This window comes from Fulmarus glacialis, unplaced genomic scaffold (assembly GCF_000690835.1).
Source record: "Fulmarus glacialis isolate BGI_N327 unplaced genomic scaffold, ASM69083v1 scaffold4675, whole genome shotgun sequence".
Lineage (NCBI taxonomy): Eukaryota > Metazoa > Chordata > Aves > Procellariiformes > Procellariidae > Fulmarus > Fulmarus glacialis.
Genome location: NW_009212202.1, coordinates 51,100 through 71,523, shown reverse-complemented (window position 1 = coordinate 71,523; position 20,424 = coordinate 51,100). Strand labels below are relative to the sequence as shown.

The following is a 20,424-nucleotide window of genomic DNA, read 5'->3' as shown; positions in this document are numbered from 1 at the left end:
CACTCTCAGGTGATGGGAATGTGACGTAGGTGACCTGCCACTGGATGTCATTTCTGTCATATTTCCTAAATGCCATGAAAACTAGCTTTGGTGCTTCTGCCACCTTTTCTTGGAACTTAATGTGTATGTCTTGACGTGATCCTCATTGACAACAGAGGGGGTGGTAAAGAAGATACCTCGGATGGGCAGAGTGTTCTGCACTGGGTGGGTATGAAAGAGAAATGGTGCAGGGTTCTTTCTGGGTCTCAATAAGAAAAGCTTGACAAGTGGCTTAGTAAAAGAGCTGTTTTAATAAGATAGAATAGAAAGAGGACTATAGCAAGTAAATCTTGTGTCGCTTCAGATGCTGGGAGCCTTGCTCTCATGCAGCATTGGACAGACCCTGAATGGATTTTCCCACGGCATGCTGTGCCGATGGAGAGGTTCCTGCTTTTTTATCATTTGAGCAATTATATTACAAGAAAACAACTCTGTTCATAAAGGATGTTCACATGAGAACATCTTGCTGCTCTTTTAGATAAAGGCAAGGTCCCACAGGGGCCAGTACCGAGGGGCAGCAGCCTGCAGGCTCCTCTGTTATGATGCCGAGGAATCTGTGCAGCACAAGACAGGCCTGAAGGCCACGCTGTATCTGTACGTGCAGCACAGCCAGGCATGCGCCTGCTCAAGTTAACTCTTCTGTGGATCACCACCTCCTCGATGCACAGTGGTCTCCTGGTCAGAATCACTACATTCCAGCCCTTCATCCACATACAGTTTACTTTTCTCAAAGATAGGTAAGTTACAGATTATATTAGCAAGCAGTTCACTAATAGGAAGTTTCCTAATGGGTTGGAGTGTTATCTGTGTGATAACACCCGTCAGTGCACAGCACAGACCGGCACGGGGTATTCCAGTGGGTTTCCATACAGCAGCTGCTCATGGTAACATACGGGCTTCTCAAGCCCCAAGTACCAAGCCCAACAGAGCAGAGGTGTCCTGTTCAAGATCAGATTTCCTCAAATACAATGTCTTCCACAAGTCTCCCAATACAAATAGCTTTGTTGGATCGTAGTAGAAGATGAAGCTGAGTCTACATGGTATGATGGTAGAAATCAAAATAAGCACTGATGTTATTTCTTTATTTCTCATCTTAAAGAAAAGTTAAAGCAAGCTGATATGAAGAGTAAACTTCACTGAGGCTTTTTCCGGTTTGTTTATATCCTCTGCTACAGTTGGGCATCCTCAAACCTGCTTCTATTTGCTGATTAAGTTTTTCATTCTTGTTTGCTTCCCTCTCCCTCCCTCTTTCTCTCTCTGTCTTTTTGCTTTCCCAAAACCGCAGGATGGTTTACTCCTGCCACCTTTCCTCGTTGGTGGCGTTATCAGGCACGTGTGCAGCGGGTGAGATTGCAAACGCCACTGTTCTCCGGGATTCTAAGCATCAGACAATGTTTTACACGGTGTCCCATTCTCCAGCTGGCTGGTTGGACATGATGTTGGTACCTTATCTTCACGCTGACACACACTGGACATTAATAGAAATACATTGCTGAGGCACATGTGTGGAATTTCAAGCAGCCTTTCTAGCTGTGCTTTAGATAGTCTATTGTGTGCTTAACCTCTTGGAAGAGGTTTTGATGAGAAACGCATAATGTTAACTCTTGGGCAGCTGGGTGGACTCTCTTAGAGTTTCTTATTACAGTCAGCATAATATCTTCCTAATTGCATGCTGCCTATATATTTTGAAGTTTCAGCAGTTTAAAACCTATCTTTCCATGAGCAGAATTCCCTCTTCCTACTGCAGATTTTTAGGGAAGAAATAGCTATATGTATTGCACGTGGGGAGGAGGTAGGAAATACGTGCTTCAGGGGGAAGTGAGCTGCCAGCACTCTTGTTTAGCTTTGTCTAAAGTCTGTCCCTGTATTATTTTTGGCTCTACGATTGCCTTACATCAACTGAAAAAAGGACCTGGATGCAACTGCTGCTATTTGCCAGGAATTCCTTCTGCTTTTGGAGCACATCAGAATTTTTATTGTTTCGTTTGTACTCTATATGTATACTTTCTCTGCTTGTTTGTTATGACCATCTGCAATTATCTATATTATTTATGAATACTGAGTTAAACATGATGGAAAGTAGCTTAAAAGGGACTGTACTAAGGGAGAGGAAATGAGCTGATGACTTTCTCTTTGATTTTTAGACAATGAAAATAGAATACCTGCAAGCTTATGAGGGAGGGAAGGAATTAGAGAGTTAGCTGGCTTTTTTTTTTTCCTGTCTGCGTGTTACACTGGGGGTTTAGAGCCTTTTTAGCCTCGAAGACTTCGTGATAATGGGCAAACTTGAAGGATGATGCAGTAGGAGTCGAGAGTAAAAATTGATCAAACAGACAGATAGAGCAGGGCTATGTATAATTACTGTCCAAAAGAAAAAAGCTCCATAGTTTAATACCTACTTGAATAGTACATTAGACTAAGGATACATTTGTTAAATAACCAGTGCTCTGCCAATTAGGACTGAAAGCTTGCGACGTATATTCACTGGATCTTCAGCCTAATGCTTTTGCCATGGAAAAAGTGGTTCACTGTCTAGCAGATGACTTCAAGCCCCTTTTTTTTCTAAACACATAGCCTTGTATCTCTTCCCTCTCCTTTTCCCTTCTCTCCAGCCTCTGAGCAGAATGGATTTGTTCCTCAGTGTTCATCTTGCTATAGCTGTAATCGGCACTGTCAAGCTGATACTGTGACTCCCCTCTGTATCTTCCAAACTTGCAGTATACAAATGGTTCCTTACAAAAGCTGTTCTCTTCCCAGCTGAGGACCTGAGCAATCAGTCATTTTTGTATTTTCATATGATGTGCTCTCCTAGTTTAACAGCTACATGTGGAAAAAGGGAAATTGGGAATAAGGGTATGTTTAAAAAACAAACAAACAAAACAACAAAAAAACCCCCAAAACCAAACAACAAACCATCACAAAACAAAACAAAGCAGCACCCTAAAAAAACAACCAAAAAAAAAAAAACCCCAAACAAAAACCACCAACAAAAACTTATGTCAGCTGCAAATAAACTTGCATGTTTCTTAAATCCTTTTGCCTAATTTTTCAGGGTAAAATAATTCTGTTTCAAGTACAAAACTTGAAAAAGCATGGAGAGCTTTAAACTGCAAAGCAAACTAAAATTTTAAAGATAATGAATGTCAGTCCAGTCTATAGTTTTCTATCATTTAAAAAGTTGCCCCACCAGCCAGTGTGCCTTTTCCTGTTCAAATCTTAGCGTTTTGCAGTGTAATTTTTCTAAGCTTTGTGCTACTGAAGTTTATCGTAGAGTTCTATTAAAAACTTACTTGCCTGTGATTTCTTGTTATACAATGACCTGTAGAAAGAGGTGGTTCTCTGTGGTCAGGTAAGAATTTGACACTGTTCCTTTACTGGTAACAGAAGTGGGATGCGTCAACACCTTTTCCCATCTGATGGCTGTTCAGAAGCTTGTGTTCAGAAGCCAGCTCTCGGGTCACTCTGCCCTTGTTCCAGATTGTGATGAAGGTCTAAATGCAATCTTGAAGCTGTTGCCAGCCACTTGCATTTTCTTTTCTTTAGAACGGTTTAGAAGTAGTTCATCAAATTATGCATCTGGGGAGAAATAAGAGTTTTCATTGTAGTTAATCAAGATAGAGTATCAGTTTGTGCCCAGATTAAGTGGGGACCATTAGCCATGCTCCTGCTCCGATAATGTCATTCTGTCATAGCAAGCTTATTTTCTAAGGTTAATAAGGAATATGTTAAGGCACCTGGAGGGAAAAGAGCTCTAATGGTCTTAGCTGCCGTTCTCCTCTGGATAGATGGGACTAGTGTGGTTGATAAATACTTCGCTGCCTCAGGCCTCGCACATGCGGGCTGCTCCCTTAGGAAAGAAAGTAGTTCAAGGGCTACTATGGGTGTTTTTCAGATGGGATTGAAGCGGCTGGACGGAAGAGATTTCCTCCAGCATAGTCTCACATGAATTTTAACCCCTCTTAATTTCACTGTTTTGCTATTAAGTATCTCAGTGGGCAGGTAATGGTAGATGACAGATTTTTCTGACTACATGCAGGTGTAGGCAAAATTTTGCCTTGTTGTTTGCACACATATTTAGAAGTTATGTCTACTTTCTGCACAAGAAATATGTCTTACTGGGCATTCTTAAACTGCAGTAAAAATTCACATCTTTGTAAGAATTAATAATTAACTTCCGTATAATTAGACTAATTTCATACAGTTACTTGTGGGCCAGCAGATGTTGCTGTTGAGCTTGATTAGGCTTCACTGTACAGTTCAGCAAGTCATTTGCCTATTTTAAGAGCTATGATGCAGACTGATTTGGAACTAAGTTTCCTGCTTGATAATTCATGTCATCTACTGGTAAGTCAATATACTGCCCAGAGACTTAAGGTATATCTTGGGTACCTGTGTGTGTAAATAAATAAATTATATTAGAATGTCCTTTTTAATCTGTGCATTATTTTTTTCACTTCTACCAACTCTGAATTCTTATGAAACTTTGCGCTTTCATTAGCAAAGCAGTTTTGATTTGCTTATTTTTTTAAATTATTTTTGAGGGAGGGAGTTTGTTGGCTTTTCAAGTGAGCCTTTAAAATGTGAAGATGCAAATGGAGTCTAATAAACAATCCATAAACAGCATATCCTCGTTAACACCCCTTTGAATTTAGGATCTGGAAAAATCTATCACCTGCCTTGTGCAGAATCTGGGAGATGAATTATATATCTTATTTGGGGTCAAAACCACTGCTCAGCCTGGCGGCTGCTCTGTGTATTGATCTTGCAGACCCTATGCTCTGCTCCTCAGTTCTTTGGGATGTGATTCTAGCTGTAGTACTCTTATTTTGGAGCTAAAGATTTTTAATGTGCATCTCGGTTGCATGCCAGTGATGATGCCTTCGCTGAGTTCATACTTTTTTCCTGCTGTGTCGAGAGCACTTTCAAAGCAGCGGTGAGTATTTCCTGAAGGTGGCAGTGAAGGGACACCCATGAAGACTCCTTTCCAGGGGCGGACCGGGGACTGCTGAGCCCTCAAATTGCTTGCATACCAATGAAATGTCTCAAAGTTTTTGCTCATTTGTTTTCATTCTGATTCTAGCTTCTCCAGGATTTATCATAATATTTTTCAGGATGAGTTTACCCTAAGTTTTTGAAGTTCATTGGTTTCTATAGAAATACATCATTTGGAGTTGTGAGGCCACTATGTACTGACATAATTTACAAACTGGAGATGTACGTTGAATCAGCCTGCTTCTATCTTCCATTTTCTCACCGTGGTTCCTGGGGCTTGCTTTCATGCTTAAATGCCTGGATCTAGCAGCTTGTGAAGTTGCTGTGTATTCAGGCTGCAGAGGGGAGGACAAGGTTGTCGTGAAGACAGTGCAGGTTTCCACACAAATGATGTGGTATGTTCTCAGCCACCTCAGATTTCTCTTTGGTCTTCGGCTCTCTTGGTTTCTAGTAGTACTTCTTGGAGGAGTAGGTAACTGCTGCTGAGAGCAAGTTTCGTTTTGGAAGTGGTGGGAGGCAAGTGGCAGATGCTGTCCTAATGACATCTCATGCTCGCTGTCAAAACTGATGTCACTGCCTCTGTTCCTCAGATCCTCTTTAAGATTCCCTGTTTTGACCTACATCCTAGCCTTTTAATTAGATACTACCTACAAACTCTGGTCTGTAAAAATTGACTATAATATCTGTGTCCGTTTGACTATCTGCAGTCAGACTGTGTAGACCGTTTAAGAACGCCTGTACTGAAAAACCACTGGAGTTTCTTTCAGCAAAAGTTCGAGATGTATACACAGTGCTTTTGTAAAGGCAGTATCTCAGGTCAGTCTTCGTTGATATTGTAAGTTTTTGACTAATTTGAGTGATTTGGAGTTTAAAACATAAAGATGATGTAGCTGGCCTTGGACGAAATGAATTATTGCTTTGAGGGCAGAATCTTCTCTTGAGGGAGAAGTTGGTGGTTGGCTGGAATCCCTGCAGATTTTTAGGGAGGAGATTTGTATCTTTTCATCTGTTTTCAAGAAGGAGAAACAAGAGTTATAAAAACCACTTAAAGGTTCAGTTAAGATTTATTCTGGCTGCATAACTGCCTCCTATAATAACTTTAATATGCATCATCCTGAAACTCCTAATTGGCCCTGGTGTTGGCAGGGCTTTCAGACCCAGCAGAATCTCCAACGTTCAGCAGCTTTTAGGAAGGAATGTAGCCAGAGAAGCACAAAAGATGAAATGGCTGCCTTATAAATTCTGACTGACCTTGAGAGTCCTTGTTTTAACAAGCAGGAGGATGCTGTTGAGAGCCATCCAGACGAGAGCAGTGGTGGGAGTATGTGTAGGTGCGCAATTGTTGCGGCAAGAGGAGAAGATAGGGGAAGACCTCGTGGGCTTGGTGGGAGGAGGTGGTTTTGTTGTGGGCCATGTGCCTACTTATCCTGTTGTTTCTGTTGCTGGTTGGAGTCTTGCCTGTACTGTCACTGATTAAAAATGTTTTTTTTTTTTTTCTGATGGCTGCTTGTGGAGGTGGGCTATGGAAGATCTGTGGGTTGAATTAATCCATTTCGTCAGAGCTGGTATCTTTATTTAGGCAATTACCCCAGTCGTTATTCCTCTCTACTTAGTGACTGACTGGTCCCTGTGTGGGTGCTTATCAGACAGATCACAGCCTGAATGACCAGGGAGGCTGAAATTTTCTTTAGCTTCTCCCTCTGCTTCGCCCCCCGTGCCTGGGTGGGAGGTGGAAGCCTGCCAGGCTGTTGCGGTGTCGTATCATTTTTGTGAATGACGGAGGACTGTCATTCTTGCTCTCCTGGGCTGTCAGTTGGGCACCTTTTGCAGACCCTAAATTTCCTTTAAAACAAAACATTTGGCTTAGTTTATTTCATTCCATTAAGTAATTTCACTGCTAATGCATAATTATCTACAGCAGTGACACTCGTCTATGCTTTAATTATCACAAAGCTGCACAATTCCCCCTCCCCCCTGCCTGGAAGTTGTCAGTTGTGCAGGGTGGTTTTGCAGAGATAAGTGTGTAATACACGGCAGTGCTTTGGGTCTCACACAATACTCAGGCAGTTGCTGATTGCTAAATGCAGGCAATAGAAGAGTCAAGGATTTTTGGTCTCTGTCTTCTATTAGTGGCTCTTATCCATGTGGAGTGAGAGATGTTGGGAAGGAAAAAGCTTATCAAAACTTCATAATACGGGCTTGAAGATAAAGATGTGAGCAAGTGCTGATTGGCAGCATTAAGCTTACAGGTGTTAGGAAAATTTGGAAGCCCAAGTATTTGTTTTTCTTTTGAAGAAATGTAAGAAATGAAGCATCCATGATCCTGGGCAGCAGCCCAGGAGCCCTGCTTGTGTTTGAGAAAGATTCTTTGTATTTCTCTCTTCCCTCCTCCCTCCCTTTTTTCTTCCACCCGCCAGCTCTGTTACCAACTCTGTTTTTGGTACTCTGCGAGTGCAGAAGAGCCCAGTAAAAGTCTTTGATCTAGCCAGTAATTATGAGGAAGTACAATTGGGTTACAGGGTATTTACTCCTAAGTTGGAAGAAGATACATACTCGAGTGAAATAGCTGCTATTTCTTGACACCACACTCTTGTTTGTTAAGGAGTGATTTTGTTAATGGAGGACAAGGTCAGTCCTATCCAAACAGAGGGTATGTAGGCAACATGATACTTGTGTTGTTGGAAGGTAAAGGTCTCTTTGGGAATAAAATGTTCTTTAAGAGATTTCTAAAACCTTATAAAATCTGAATGAGGAAAAAGCTGAAGGGGGCTCATAATTACACTTGTCTAGTTTCGCAAAGCTGAGAGAAGCGGGTTGTAGATACCTCATTTGACTTGCAATGATGCACTGAGGTTTGTGGATGAAGGACAGTTAGAGCATGTGTCAAAAAGATAGCAAATCTTGAGAGGGACCTGATAGAAATAAGGACAGTATGAGGAAACAAAGCCTGTTTATTAGCTTATAATAGATGGAAATGAGGCCATTTATTGGTGTTATCTGCTGGTGGAGACGTTCTGCCAACTACCTTTGTTTGGTCAACTCTAACCAAGACGTCCAATACATAATGGTGTTCCAGCTTCCATCCTGACTTAATTCTTAGGGTTGAAATTATTCTCTTTCACATACAAAAGCATTTAATTCTTTTCCTGTATTGTTATGATGAAGGCAATTTTTGGTTGCTGACTGTCAGGAATGAGAAGGGGAGGACTATACAGCTTGTGTTACAACACGCATCCTCAGTCCCTATATATCTGCTGCACTTGGCTGGCAGCAGTGGCACCTGTTTGAGCAAGATTTCTTTCGCCTAGAAGTACGTTGTATATTTTCTTTGGCCCAAGGACATAGTCTTAAGTGTGTCACTTGAAGACCTCACAGCTTGCTGAGCTCTAAATCTTTCCATCAGTCTCATACTTATTTTCTAAAGTATTTCTCACTTTCCAGATAAGTAGTCTGGCATAATATGGTGGTCAGTTTGATGGCTTTCTTCCTCTCAGGAAACGATGTTATATTAAGAATTGTACTTCCTATGGGAGGTTATATACTCACCCCACAGTAATTTAGTCTCAGAACTTTCTTTCTGGGAACCTGAACATGATTGACAAATTTCCAAATGTCTCTTCTCTAAATACTATTGGTTGAAACACCTTTCACATCTGGCAGTGGATGCTCACATAGAAAGATTTTAAAGTGGCAGAACTACTACCCAGAACAATCGCTTGGGTTTTTGGTTTTGTTTAAAGCATGCCTGAAAACCTTCCCGTAAGAGCACAGAAGTAAATACTGCCTTAGTGGCTTTTTTGACTCATCTTATAAAAACCACTTGCCAGGTTTGAAGTTTCCATGAGGCTATGTTAGTTGCTTCTCTGGACCTGTACTCTCACCTTTGTAATATACTTTCCAAGTAGGAATGGGATGAGATGTCACTCTTAAAAATATTAGTTCATGCAAAGATACAAAGGAAAATGGGGTGACGAGGAGAACTCCATAACGGAGGTGATGGAGCTCATTGCCTCAATTCTCTTGGCTGACATGAGTGAGATACAACATGGAGAGAGCATTCCTTATCCACGTGGTAAGGGAGATTCATTGGGCATCATGGGGGAGCTGCTGGGGGAAAAGGTGGGTGAATGATCCTGATGGGGCACATGTGGGAGAAAAAAAAATAACAAAAACCGTAGCATACGCTGTGAAGCCTGGGGTTGGAGGTAGGAGGGAGAATGGCACTTCCTGGCTCTGTGTGCACATGTGATGCTTTTGCCTCCGGTGAGTTTGTTGGCAGGTATGGGGAGAAAGGATCCCAGCCTGGCAAGTCAGCCGCCAGTGTCGCTGATGATTAATGCCCTTTTTAAATTGCAATTATGTCAGTCATAGAACCCGTGAATGTTAATTCCCGATTTGCTGCTGGAAAAACTGAATGATGATGAGACAGGTCCATTTTACTGATGTCTCAGAAGTGGCCTAACTGCTGCAGCCAAAAGTTACTACTGAAAGGAAAGGCTGCTGTGACTCTTTGCATTCTTTTGTGTCTGGCTTGCCTCTTATTTTTCAGTGTTTGTGTTCCCTTCTTCAGAATCCTCTGGGTACTTACAGCGAATTTTCAACATTGACAGTAGTAGGTGACAGGCTGACACCTAGAATGAGTTAATCACTGCAAGCAACATTAGTTACCTGGACTGGTGGATGGCTTTTCACCATTCACTGCTGCTTCCTGAGTCCCTTAGACTTAAGAATGAAATCGGGATTGCTTTTTTGCTGCTCCAGTTCTTTCCCTTCATCTCAAATGTGTGGAACCTTTCATTCCATTATACTTAGATCTTTTGAGATAATTTTCTGATTGTGCCATCTTGGAAGGATATTAACAGGCAAGCATCAGTACACTGTGACTGTTTTCCTTTCAGTACTCTGTGCAAATACATGGATGATGAAAAACTCGTTTTTTTCTGTAGTTTGAGTCTCTGTTATCAGTCATGATTTTGTCTAGTATTTTCTGCATGCATCAGGACAAATTATTGCATCTTGCTTGTGCTTTAGTTTTCTCGGAATAGTAGTTACCTCAAGAAGTGTTGTCATGATGTGTTGATATTCACTGAGATCTTTGAAGGTGAATAGTATGGTGCGTTTTTAGAAAACAAAAATAAAACACCTCAGAACCCTCTGGTGGTTTAGTTCTTGATGCTTTCCAGGTTTTTAAAACTTTGTTTCTTTTAAAGCTTTCCAAGCTTTCAGTTATAAGCGACTTTAAGTACCTACGAATTTCATTGTTTGCTTGTGGGGTTGGTATATGCTAAGTTATCAAACTGACTTATGATTTTTAAGAGACAGAATTAGATGGTGGAAGTGCACAAAAATTGTCTGTTTGGCCTTCTTTTAGTTGTACATTTTGTGCGGCTGGTAAAAGTTGACAGTTTCCTGAAAAATTTTCAGAATGGAGGCACTAAAGAGCTGGAAGTCTTGGGCATGTGAATGCAAACTAATGAGTTGGTATTTGTAGAAAAACAGACTGTATTTCCTGGTGAACACTCTGAAATTAGAGTGCCTTTTTTTTTGGCTGACGTGATACTGCTCCATTTTGACATTCTTGGTGTTTTATGAGCAAGAGAAGAGGGCCTTGCAGGAGAATAATATCCCATCCCATGAACTAATGCATTCATATTTAGGGATATCAGTTTATTAATTTTGATCATTATGTTTAGCATTTAACTTTGTAAGCCTCTATTATTATCATTCTGTTTAGACACCCATCATTATAGTTACTGTCCCACTGAATTAAAGGCGCTATGTGATAACCCCTGCAAAAGCAAGGGATGGGACTTGCAAGCAACAGGAGGCCACTTCTAGTTCTGCATCAGACTGCTAGGGAAATGCTAGAAGAAAATTAGATGCAGCAGAGAATAGGAAAAAATGTTTTCAATTTTTGCTTAGTGTTGTCCTTTCCTGGAAGAAAGGCATGTAGCAGACAGTTAAGTGTATTTTGGTAAAGACTTCTTACCAGCTTGAAAAGGCATCGAGGGCAGCCCTAGGACAGCAGCTTCAGTGCCTCATTCTGGCTTTTATGTTTTCCCCATTTTTCAGCTTTTATAATTGAATGGTAAATTGCTCGTTTTCATTGGACCCTTTCATTTTGGAAGGCTCCGAACAGTCTTGTATTGCTACTGTTGCCCTTTGAGGTGAAAATGAAGCATTTCTTTTTACAAAACAAGGATATTGAAAAGACAGCCCTTTAACAACCAAGTTAGCTTTTTGTCACTAGTTCTTGTGGATGTTATTTTTATCCTCCTCTTCCTTCCTGTTTCCTTGGTGCACTTTGTCTTAACTCTGGTGTAGGAACTACTTTGTCCAGCGCTTAGTTATTGGCATCTAAGCATGGCTGTCCGATGAGGAAGTGGTCACAGCTCTGAAGAGGTATCAGAACTGCCAGCACCCCTGGCTTCTCAAAGTGCCGTTTTATTGGTATGGAGAGTCTGCACTTAGAAACCTGTCTGCAAAATGCAGTTTTCAGTAGTATCTGGCTGATACAGAAGTTTCCATTGCGTGGTAGGACTATAGCGATCAAAAGCTTCAGCCTCTATTGTTGTTGGAGTAGTGTCTGTTTTGCCCAAAAATGCTTTAAAAGCTTTGTTTTGTCATCAGGAGTTGAGCTTTAGTTTCATATCACTTGTGCTTAGGATAATATTCCACAGCTAAATTGGTGCTCTAAACATTGATTTTAATTAATTGAAATAGTTTTGAAATACGTATTTTTTTTGTACTTAAATTGTTTTAGTAGGATTTGTTTCCATAGGACTCCTTAGCAGCACACAGTACAAACTCGCCCTGCAAGATACTGCCAAGACGCTCCCTGTTTTAGGTGGCAGCCCAACAGACAAGTACGTAGCCTGCTGCACAATGGTGTAAGGTGCGTACACTCATTCTGTTGACACAAGGTGCAAATACCAACTCTTATTCAAGAAGTGCCTAGGGAAAGTCATGTTTAAAGACCGTGAAGGCTCAGAGGTGATTTCTGGCTTTAACATGATGTCTAATTATCCAGCAAGGGGGAGTGGTATGATACTCCAGTGATTTGTCTTGAAAAGTGGTTTAAGGATATCTGGCCAGGAACTGGAGGTTCACATTCAGAAAGTTAAGGTGTTTTGGAACAGAATATGCTGATCGTCACCATCGTGTCAGTAATTTTGATTGTTGGGGACTGAGAACGAAAACTAAAACTTGAAATGGCTCTTTGCCTTGTTGTAGGAAGTAAAGAATTGACTGTAACTTGTAATGTGACTTGAGAGAACAACCAGTGTTGTGGAAAGCTTGGGAGGAGAAGGGAGTCTGCTTTTGTGTGTTAGTATGCTTTTTTGTGTGTGTGTATTTTTTTCCCCAAAGATCACATTAATGGACCTTGTCCTTTTTACTTGGCAATTCCAGTGCCTGTGAGTTCAAGGTAAGCTCTGCTTCCTCTGGGGCTGTAGTCTGAAAAGGATCCTGCTCTTACTGCTCAAGCACTGTGAGCAGCATGAAGAGGAAGGTGGGGGCAGAGGAAGATGACTTCAGCTGCTGCCTGTCTCATTTCTGTCAATGTAAAGAGCTTTACAGAGACGAGTAATATTTTGCAATTGAGTTCCTCTTTTAAAGACACTCTGATGCTAATGTTGATTTAATAACGTTCTCTCATTCTCTCTCCTTGCTTAATTTGAAACGTCTAATTTTGTGCTTCACAGTTCTGAACACAGAATTAGTGAGGGAAGAAGAGCTGGAGGCAGGGGGAGCGGAGTGCCACACCAGAAGTTGCCAGGGGAGATTGATTCAATAGAGTGAAAAGGTGCAAAAGGTTATATGACCACAGTTCAGAACAATGTGATGGTGGTACTAATGAGAAGGAAAGCTTGATCCTTTAAAATGTTTTAAGGTCTCTGTGGGTGTATAACCAATGCTAAAGGGAAAAGGGAGCACTAGAGTGTTGGTTTCTTTGAGTGATTTTTCTTTTGATTTTATATGTATGTAATATATATATTATATGACAGGCAGGAAGGAGAATATTATGAGATAAATAAGCTTTTAAAGGTTGTTTTGATAAGTGTGGCATTTATTTTCAAAAATGCTGAGAGGTTATGAGCGATGGTGAATTTGATCTTATTTTGTCTGCACCTGAATGGTTTTTTTTCTGCTTTAATTTTATGCTTGTGGTAAAAGCTATTGACATCCCTGGACATTTAATTCCTTTATTGTGTTGGGGACAAATGTAAACTCCCCAAAACCACAGTGCCAAAAGATTAAGTAAAATATTGTACAAATAAGAGTAGTAACACAAGCTTTTTCCTTTGCCTCCTGCCTTGTTAGTGTACCTGTCCTCTGCCTCTTAGGAAATAACTCCTGTGCAACAGAGTTGAATCCTAATTTGCCTCTTGCTTGAGTTGGATGACAGTTCTTCACGCAGCTGAGCGGACAGGGTAAAGGAGTACAAGTTATGTTCAGCTTAGTTTTATGATAAGCTGCCAACATGTTTCATTGAAAACCTCATTAAATCATAATTAAATCCACAGGAAAAAAATAGGCCATCTCAGTGAATACTTGATAGATGAGGTTTATGGTTTTCAGTGCTGGCCAGGGGCATAATCTGCTCCTTGCTGTTGGAGCTTGGTGAAAGCTGTGGTGAAAGAATCACCAGAAAACTGTCCGAAGCCCTGGAAGCTGCCTGTGGATGATGATCTCTGCCTGTGTTTCTTCCGTCCCATGGCCTTGGTCAGATAGAATTGTCCCTTTTCTGCCTCACTCTTGTATAACACACTCACCACCTCCCCCCACCCCCCCCTTCTTCTCACATTGTTTCTGGTAATAGGAGCTGAACTTCTGCCAATTGCTTCTGCTGAATTTGATAGCTAATACTGGATTGTACAGAGTTATCTCAAACAGTTGGTTGGGAAGTGCACTTGACCAAGCAGGCCTGCATAAGGAAGGAAGTTTTAGGGCCAACTGTTAATATAGATTCTAAAAAAAAGCCTGAACCTGCCTTTGAGGGTTTCTTTTTCCCTGACTTTCAGTGCCTATAGTGACTAGTCTCCAGGAATATTTATCAAATCACTTGCCTGTCTGGTTATTTCTAGTCTACTGCACTGGTCAACTTATTTGATCAATAAATCAATCAACAGGTTCTTAAAATTACTTTAATTGACTTTGGAGGTGTAGCGTACAAAAGGAGCTCACAGAAAGTAAATGATTGTGTGTGCCCCAACTATAATTAGAGAGCAAACAGTGTGGAGATACGTTTGTAAATAGTATCTACTACAGTAAATAACAGCAATCTGTCTTTAGGGTTCTGTGATACTCTGAGCTGGATTGACTCTTTCAACTTGCAAACTCATGAAGCATGAATCTTAGCTCTGTCAGGTCATCTGACTGCTATATTCAGAGCATACGCTATTTTAAAGCTAAATTTCAAGCTGCTTGCTTTTGATCAAAAGGTTCATGAGTAAATAATTCTCTGGTTCCTTAGCATGCGACATCATTTTTGAGCTTCAGGAGCTCCGCTGAGAGTGAAATGTTGTTTTCTTTCCTAAGGAAAATTCCTCAAACTGCTTAACTCTTCCTGCTGCACCCAGTCTATACCCTGGTCGTGGTTTAACCCTCTTCTTCTTGACAGCAGCAACACCTGGTTTGTGATCCTTGCTGAGAGAGTACCAGGTACTGCTCCTTCATAGAAAGAGAGAATGGTCTCCCCCTGTCCCTGATTTTTCCAAGCCATCTGCCTTGAGCAAGAGTGTGTTGCATTGCCCAGTAAATGGGCATCAAATCAGCATTGAATTCTTGTAGTTCTTACAAACATTAAGTACTTGCACAATGTGAAAAACTGCTGTTTGCAAATTGTCTTATCAAATGGAAATCAAAATTTTGCTGGCAGTGACTTGCATAGATTTGCAAGTTGTTCTTGATACGATCACGCCCTGGAGATTGATGTAAAAATAAAGAATACAGTTTTACAATAGCCTGAAATCCTTATTGTTGCTGAATCTACACTCCTCTTTTTGATTTCATTATGCTATGCTTGGACTTCATTAGAAGATGCAACCTTGCAGCATTTCCTCTGATCACAGCCTTGTGCGGAGCCGAGAGCGCATGCATTTGAGAACCAGTATATTCTCTTCCTAAAACACACAGTGGGTTGCAAGTGCTTTGGAAGCAAGAATCAGAGTCTGTAGCGGACATTTTGTCTATAGCTCAAAACCATATCTTAATTGGCAGCCTTTTCATAACGCTGACTGTGGCCCAGGATGTAGGGAATGTTGCAGGCGGAGACCAAGGTAGGGAAATTTAGTGCTGACTGCCTGTCTCTCTTTAGTGGTCATAGAAAGGAGGGACATTGCAGTGAAGTTCCTCACTTCTGTGTTTTTTCTTTCTTGGACCGTCTCTGATTAATCTTTCTACATATTTTGACTCCATTTAAATCCGTAGGTAACACCTTACTACAAGCATGATTGTGTATGTGTACTAGCTCAGAACATTTATTTTAACTTGAGTCCCCTATGCTTTTTGTGGTCCTTTCTGTAAGGCTTTGGAATCCGCTTGATTTATACTAAATGTTGATTACTGTATGTCTTTCCCACATACATCTTGGCAAACCAGTGGACTGGATCCTGCCCCCAGAAAGACGCCGACCCTGTAATGCTGTGTAAAGTGTGCTTTGTATATGTCTGGGATGAAAGAGCAGGGAGAACAGGAAAATTTACAAGACTGTCAAAGTGGGTAAAAATGTAGACTGTGATGTTTGAAAGTGCACCTGACTCTCCACCTGCAGAAGGATTCGTAGAGACTGACAGGGAGTGCACGACCATGACTGAAGACTTTCAAGAATTTTCTTACTCAAGCATGTAATTAAGACAGTCTTTGCCTGTATTAAAAAGCAGCCCCAAAGTCAACCGTATTTCTCTTAAACTGTATAGTATTTGAGATAATCTTTTTTAAACAAAAAGAAATTAGATTTCTAATCTTGTGGCAGGGACTCTGTATTCACTGTACTATACTAAACCTGTATCCATTGGCTGGTGCCTATAAATACCTGTTTTGTTCAGAGGCAGGTGAAAATTGCTTGTAGTGTCTGGGAGCAAGTGTGGGAAGGGAATTCCTTCGGAACTCGCATGGTTCATCATTTTGCTGCTTGGAGGCACATGGGTTGATCACGCATGTCATCTTGATTTTTTGCAAAACAGTGGTTGTGTTTGAAGTACTATGTTTGACTCGGAAGCTAATATATTTGGTATTTAAGAATCTGGCAAGAGAAAGCTATGTCCCCATATGCATGCACAGAAATGAGATTGGGATGTAGGCATGCGTAACTGTTATTTTTCCCCGTCTGTCCTATCCCTAGAAAGCCATATGCCACCCTTAGGCTAGCATAATGGGAGTCTGTATTAATGATTATGAGCTAGAAATAATCCAAGAAGAGTGGAGTGGCCTTTGCTTCTAGCTTTATGAGAAAATACCTCATTGACTCAGTAGGGTCTGAAATATGTTCTGGGATAGAAAGTCATAATTAGTATAGAATTTCATGATGCCCTCTTTTGAGATTTTTTTTTTTTTTCCTAAATTGGTCAGGGACTTGGAGTTTCTTATGTCTAACAGGCACAGTAGGAATTTAAGCAAGGAGGTAAAAATTTAGAGGAGTTGTTGACTCACCTGCTATCAGAAATAAGCATCTTGAGCATACATCTCTAGAAAGCCTACGCTCTGTAAGATTTCTATAGACATTGAATGCCTTGTCTGTTGGCAGCCTACAAAATGAAAACTCTATGTATGTATGCATGTATAGAAGTGGTGATGGGAAAAGGAGAATGTGGGAATGGGCTGAAGTATTAAAGCAAGCAATGAAAGCAGATGGTTTACTCTGGATTTTATAAAACAGGTTTCTCTTTATTTTGTTTTAAATGAAAACTATCAAGCGTCAGCATTGCAAACCTATTTGCAGCAATGCCATAAGTATTAGAAGTGCAGTTGCCCTAAAAGGGCGGAGGGTTTTTCTGCTGCTTCCCATCTTCATGTTTATAGAATTGAGTATGCTCTGTATACATTAGAGTTGAGCAATTTCATCACAGCCTTTCCTCAAAATTGATTGCTGTTCAGTGTCTCTTCCTGCTTCCTCTCCCTTGTCAGTTGCTTATATCTCTGACTTTCGTTACATTTAATATTGATACTGCTTCAATTTTCCACTCAACTGGAAGCGTTTAAGGGTCTGGAGTGGATACTGCATGTCTAGATATATTCTTTAAATGCTTTAATTCCTATCATTGTGGAGAAGTTTAGAGCTGGATTATTGCCTTAAGAAGAAATGACTCTGCTCATTCAGTGATGAAGTCTGGTCATCAAGATGTTAGAATATGTGCTGCAGAGCTCGTCAGATACTGACATGAGTGCAAAAGTTGTTGCCAGCAGCTGTCTTGGGTTTTGGGCACCTGCTGCCTCTCATTTCTCGCATCTCCCACTCTATCTTCCACTCCCAAAGTTGGCAGTGCCCCTAAAAATACTCTGTATTGAGTTCTTAAGTAGGAGATCTCTACCAAGCTGGTAGTCTGGATTCCTGAGTCATTGGTCACGCTGTAGTGAAATTAATTATATGACAGAGTTACTGACTATGGCAAGGTAACAGACATACAGATGAAGCTGGTTCCGGTCAGGCCCTTCCTAAGGCCGCTGCTTTACCGTGCTGATCCATTCCTCCCTCACCACCAATTGCAGAACTATGTTTTGATTGCTCACTGCCATTTTTACATTTGCCCAGACCATGACAGACATGAGTGATGCACCCGTTATGGCAGTCATGTATGGGTGATGTGGTGTATGGGTTTGGGAAAAGATGCTGGAAATTGTCTGTATGAGTGAAATACTAATTTGGCGTTGTATTCTCAATTTCATTGGAAGTTGGACTGTTGATATATATGTGGGAAAGCATTCCCTGCCTGAATAATCAGTGCTCAAATGTGATGTTTTCAGAAGCACACATGCATTACTTATGTAGTTCCCATATCTAGCTAGTCTTCTCCGAGCGGACTCTGTTATCTTTTCCCCCTGTATAAATACCTAGGACAGGGGTTGCCAGTTTGGCCTGAGATCTTGTTTCAATAACCTTTTGTCTCTGATAGAGTCAAGAGGAATATCCTCATTTGGTTTTGATCCCAAATGATTAAGTCCAGTATTTATTCAGCTTCCTGTGATTGCTATCCAGTGGCTTACCTGGAAGAGAAATGAACCCTTGTTTTAGCAGAAGAGTTCAGCAGTATTGACCAACGGTGCTAAAAGATGGCTTGTGTCCCAGGTCTGGGATTATAAAACTCACAAGCCCCCAGCTGGTGACTTGGTTAGGAAGCAAGGAAACCAGATGTTGCTCATTTCTTAAACAATTTACTTAAACTTTGAAAATATTAGTGGACATGCTGTGTCTTTTATTATCAGTCAAAGTTGGTAAATGCAGGTCTGCAAAGGGATCTTGGCTCATGCTTAGGAGGTAGCCATACTTAAACCAGTAGCCCTCTTGAGTTTTCATTTTTGTATTATTTTATTATTATATTTTATTTAGTCTGTGCCTCACTCCAAATGTAGTTATTTTTTCCCAACACAGCAATATGTCTTACTGCATCTACACCTGTTCTAATTTTCCTGTTTCCATTCAGTGGAGTGTATCTGTCTATTCTTGGAGTAATAATTTTCCGCCCTCCTGAAAGGTGACAAAATTAAAGCCTTTGGCAGTACCTGCAGAAGACATGCTCTGTGATTAGTAACAGTCTTATTTTTCCTAAAACTGTAGTTCTGCCATTGTGCTTTATATCTTATAGGGGTATAAGAGGGACCACCTATCGGTGATAGGGCTCGTTCCTTCTCCTTCCTCTTTTCTCAGCAACTGTCCAGTGCCACTGAGTTAGTGCCTTGTGTTCATTTTGTCATGCAAGCGTTTGTCCACCAGGAATGTGACAGTTAATGGTTTAGGCACCCCAGGGATGACAGATGTAAATCCAGTAAAGAGCTACCGGTGTGCATGACCTACCTGCTGAAATAATAACATGCACCATAAAGAGGCCTGTGTTCCTACTGTCCATCTGCTGAGGACAGACAGCCTTGAAATTGCTAAAATGCGAAAACAAAACTAAGCACATTCAGCAGGAAGAAAAATGTTATTCAGAGCAGGCTTTTGTCAAGATTGGTCAGTGATTACCGGTGAACACCTGTTGTGTATTGGTTTGTTCGGCCAAGGACTTGGTGCTGCTATATCAAACCTGTCTGCAAAAGAGGGGAATTGGCTTCCCCCAGTTGAACTGTAGAAGTTTGGTTCCAGCCCTCTCAGCTGTTGCAAAGAATGAGGATGGATGACACCCATAGCTGATGACACATCATCCCTCAGTTACCTGAAGTAGTTGCTCTGTGCTATTAAAACGATGGCAGCACCCATAAACATATTGCACTCCACCGTCCGCTCCCTCTGGCACTGAACTATGACCAAGAGGAAGGTTCCTCCTGCTCTGTCAACTCCCCTCAAATAAATAATCATAATAAAAAAGGCCAGCCTTTCTGAAGTTCCTGCTTAGCGAATGTGCTGCTGATTGAATGTAGCCCTGAGAGGCAGGGAAGGCTTGCAGCCCTTGAAAACAAATGAGAGCTATGGCTGCCTCATAAATGCCTTGGCTTCAGAAGGAGGTGGTTATGGGCATGAAATGTTTATCATCTTGTACTTGCTTTGCTGCTGCTGGGCTACTGTGTAAGTAAAAAGTAGTAATAAGTAAGTAAGAGGTGATACTGCAGCCTGCTTCATCTGCTTGTCTTCATACTTAAATAGGCTTGCTGACAAAAGAAGGAGCAGGTGAAGGCAGCTTGGATTTGGCAGAGGTTTGGACTGTGCACTAAAGATGTGTTCAATTGCCTGTGAAGGGGGATCTGGTTGGAAATCTGATCAGTCAGCTGGCTTTCTGTTAGGAAGCACTCTTTGAAATTGTCCAGTAAAGAAGACCACTTGCTATGTAGGTCAGTTTGTGCATTCAAAAATGCCCTTGCAAAAGGATACTTGTTCTTTGCAGGTAATTTGGAAATAGCGCAGTTGTTGGCCACCTCCTTTTGAGTATATGCCCGGCATTGATGCATGTTGTGGATATCAGCATCTCTAACATTGTGCAGCGCCTTGCATGACTCCCTGAAACTGGCTGCTTCACAGCTGTCTTTGCTTAGCTTCCACCCTACAGGGGGATCCTGTAGCAGTCTTTGGGGGCTTTGCTTTGTTTTTATTTTTGGGGATGCATGTGCTTTTGTTTTGCTTTAATAGCACAGTTCCCAACAGGGGACAGCACTGCACTGCTTAAGATGCTTGTCATTTTTAAGGAACTTTTCTAAACTTGTCATCCTAAAAGCTATGTTGTGCAGCAGCAGGCGGCCTCCCTA

At 41.2% G+C, this 20,424-nt stretch overlaps 1 protein-coding gene across 1 annotated transcript in view; it reads left to right on the top strand.

Moving 5' to 3' along the window:
• Positions 1-20,424, top strand: part of LOC104076782 (MICOS complex subunit mic25-a-like) — a gene marked incomplete at both ends in the record, with an annotated part of 75,042 nt that overhangs the window by 12,801 nt on the left and 41,817 nt on the right. The window lies entirely within an intron of this gene.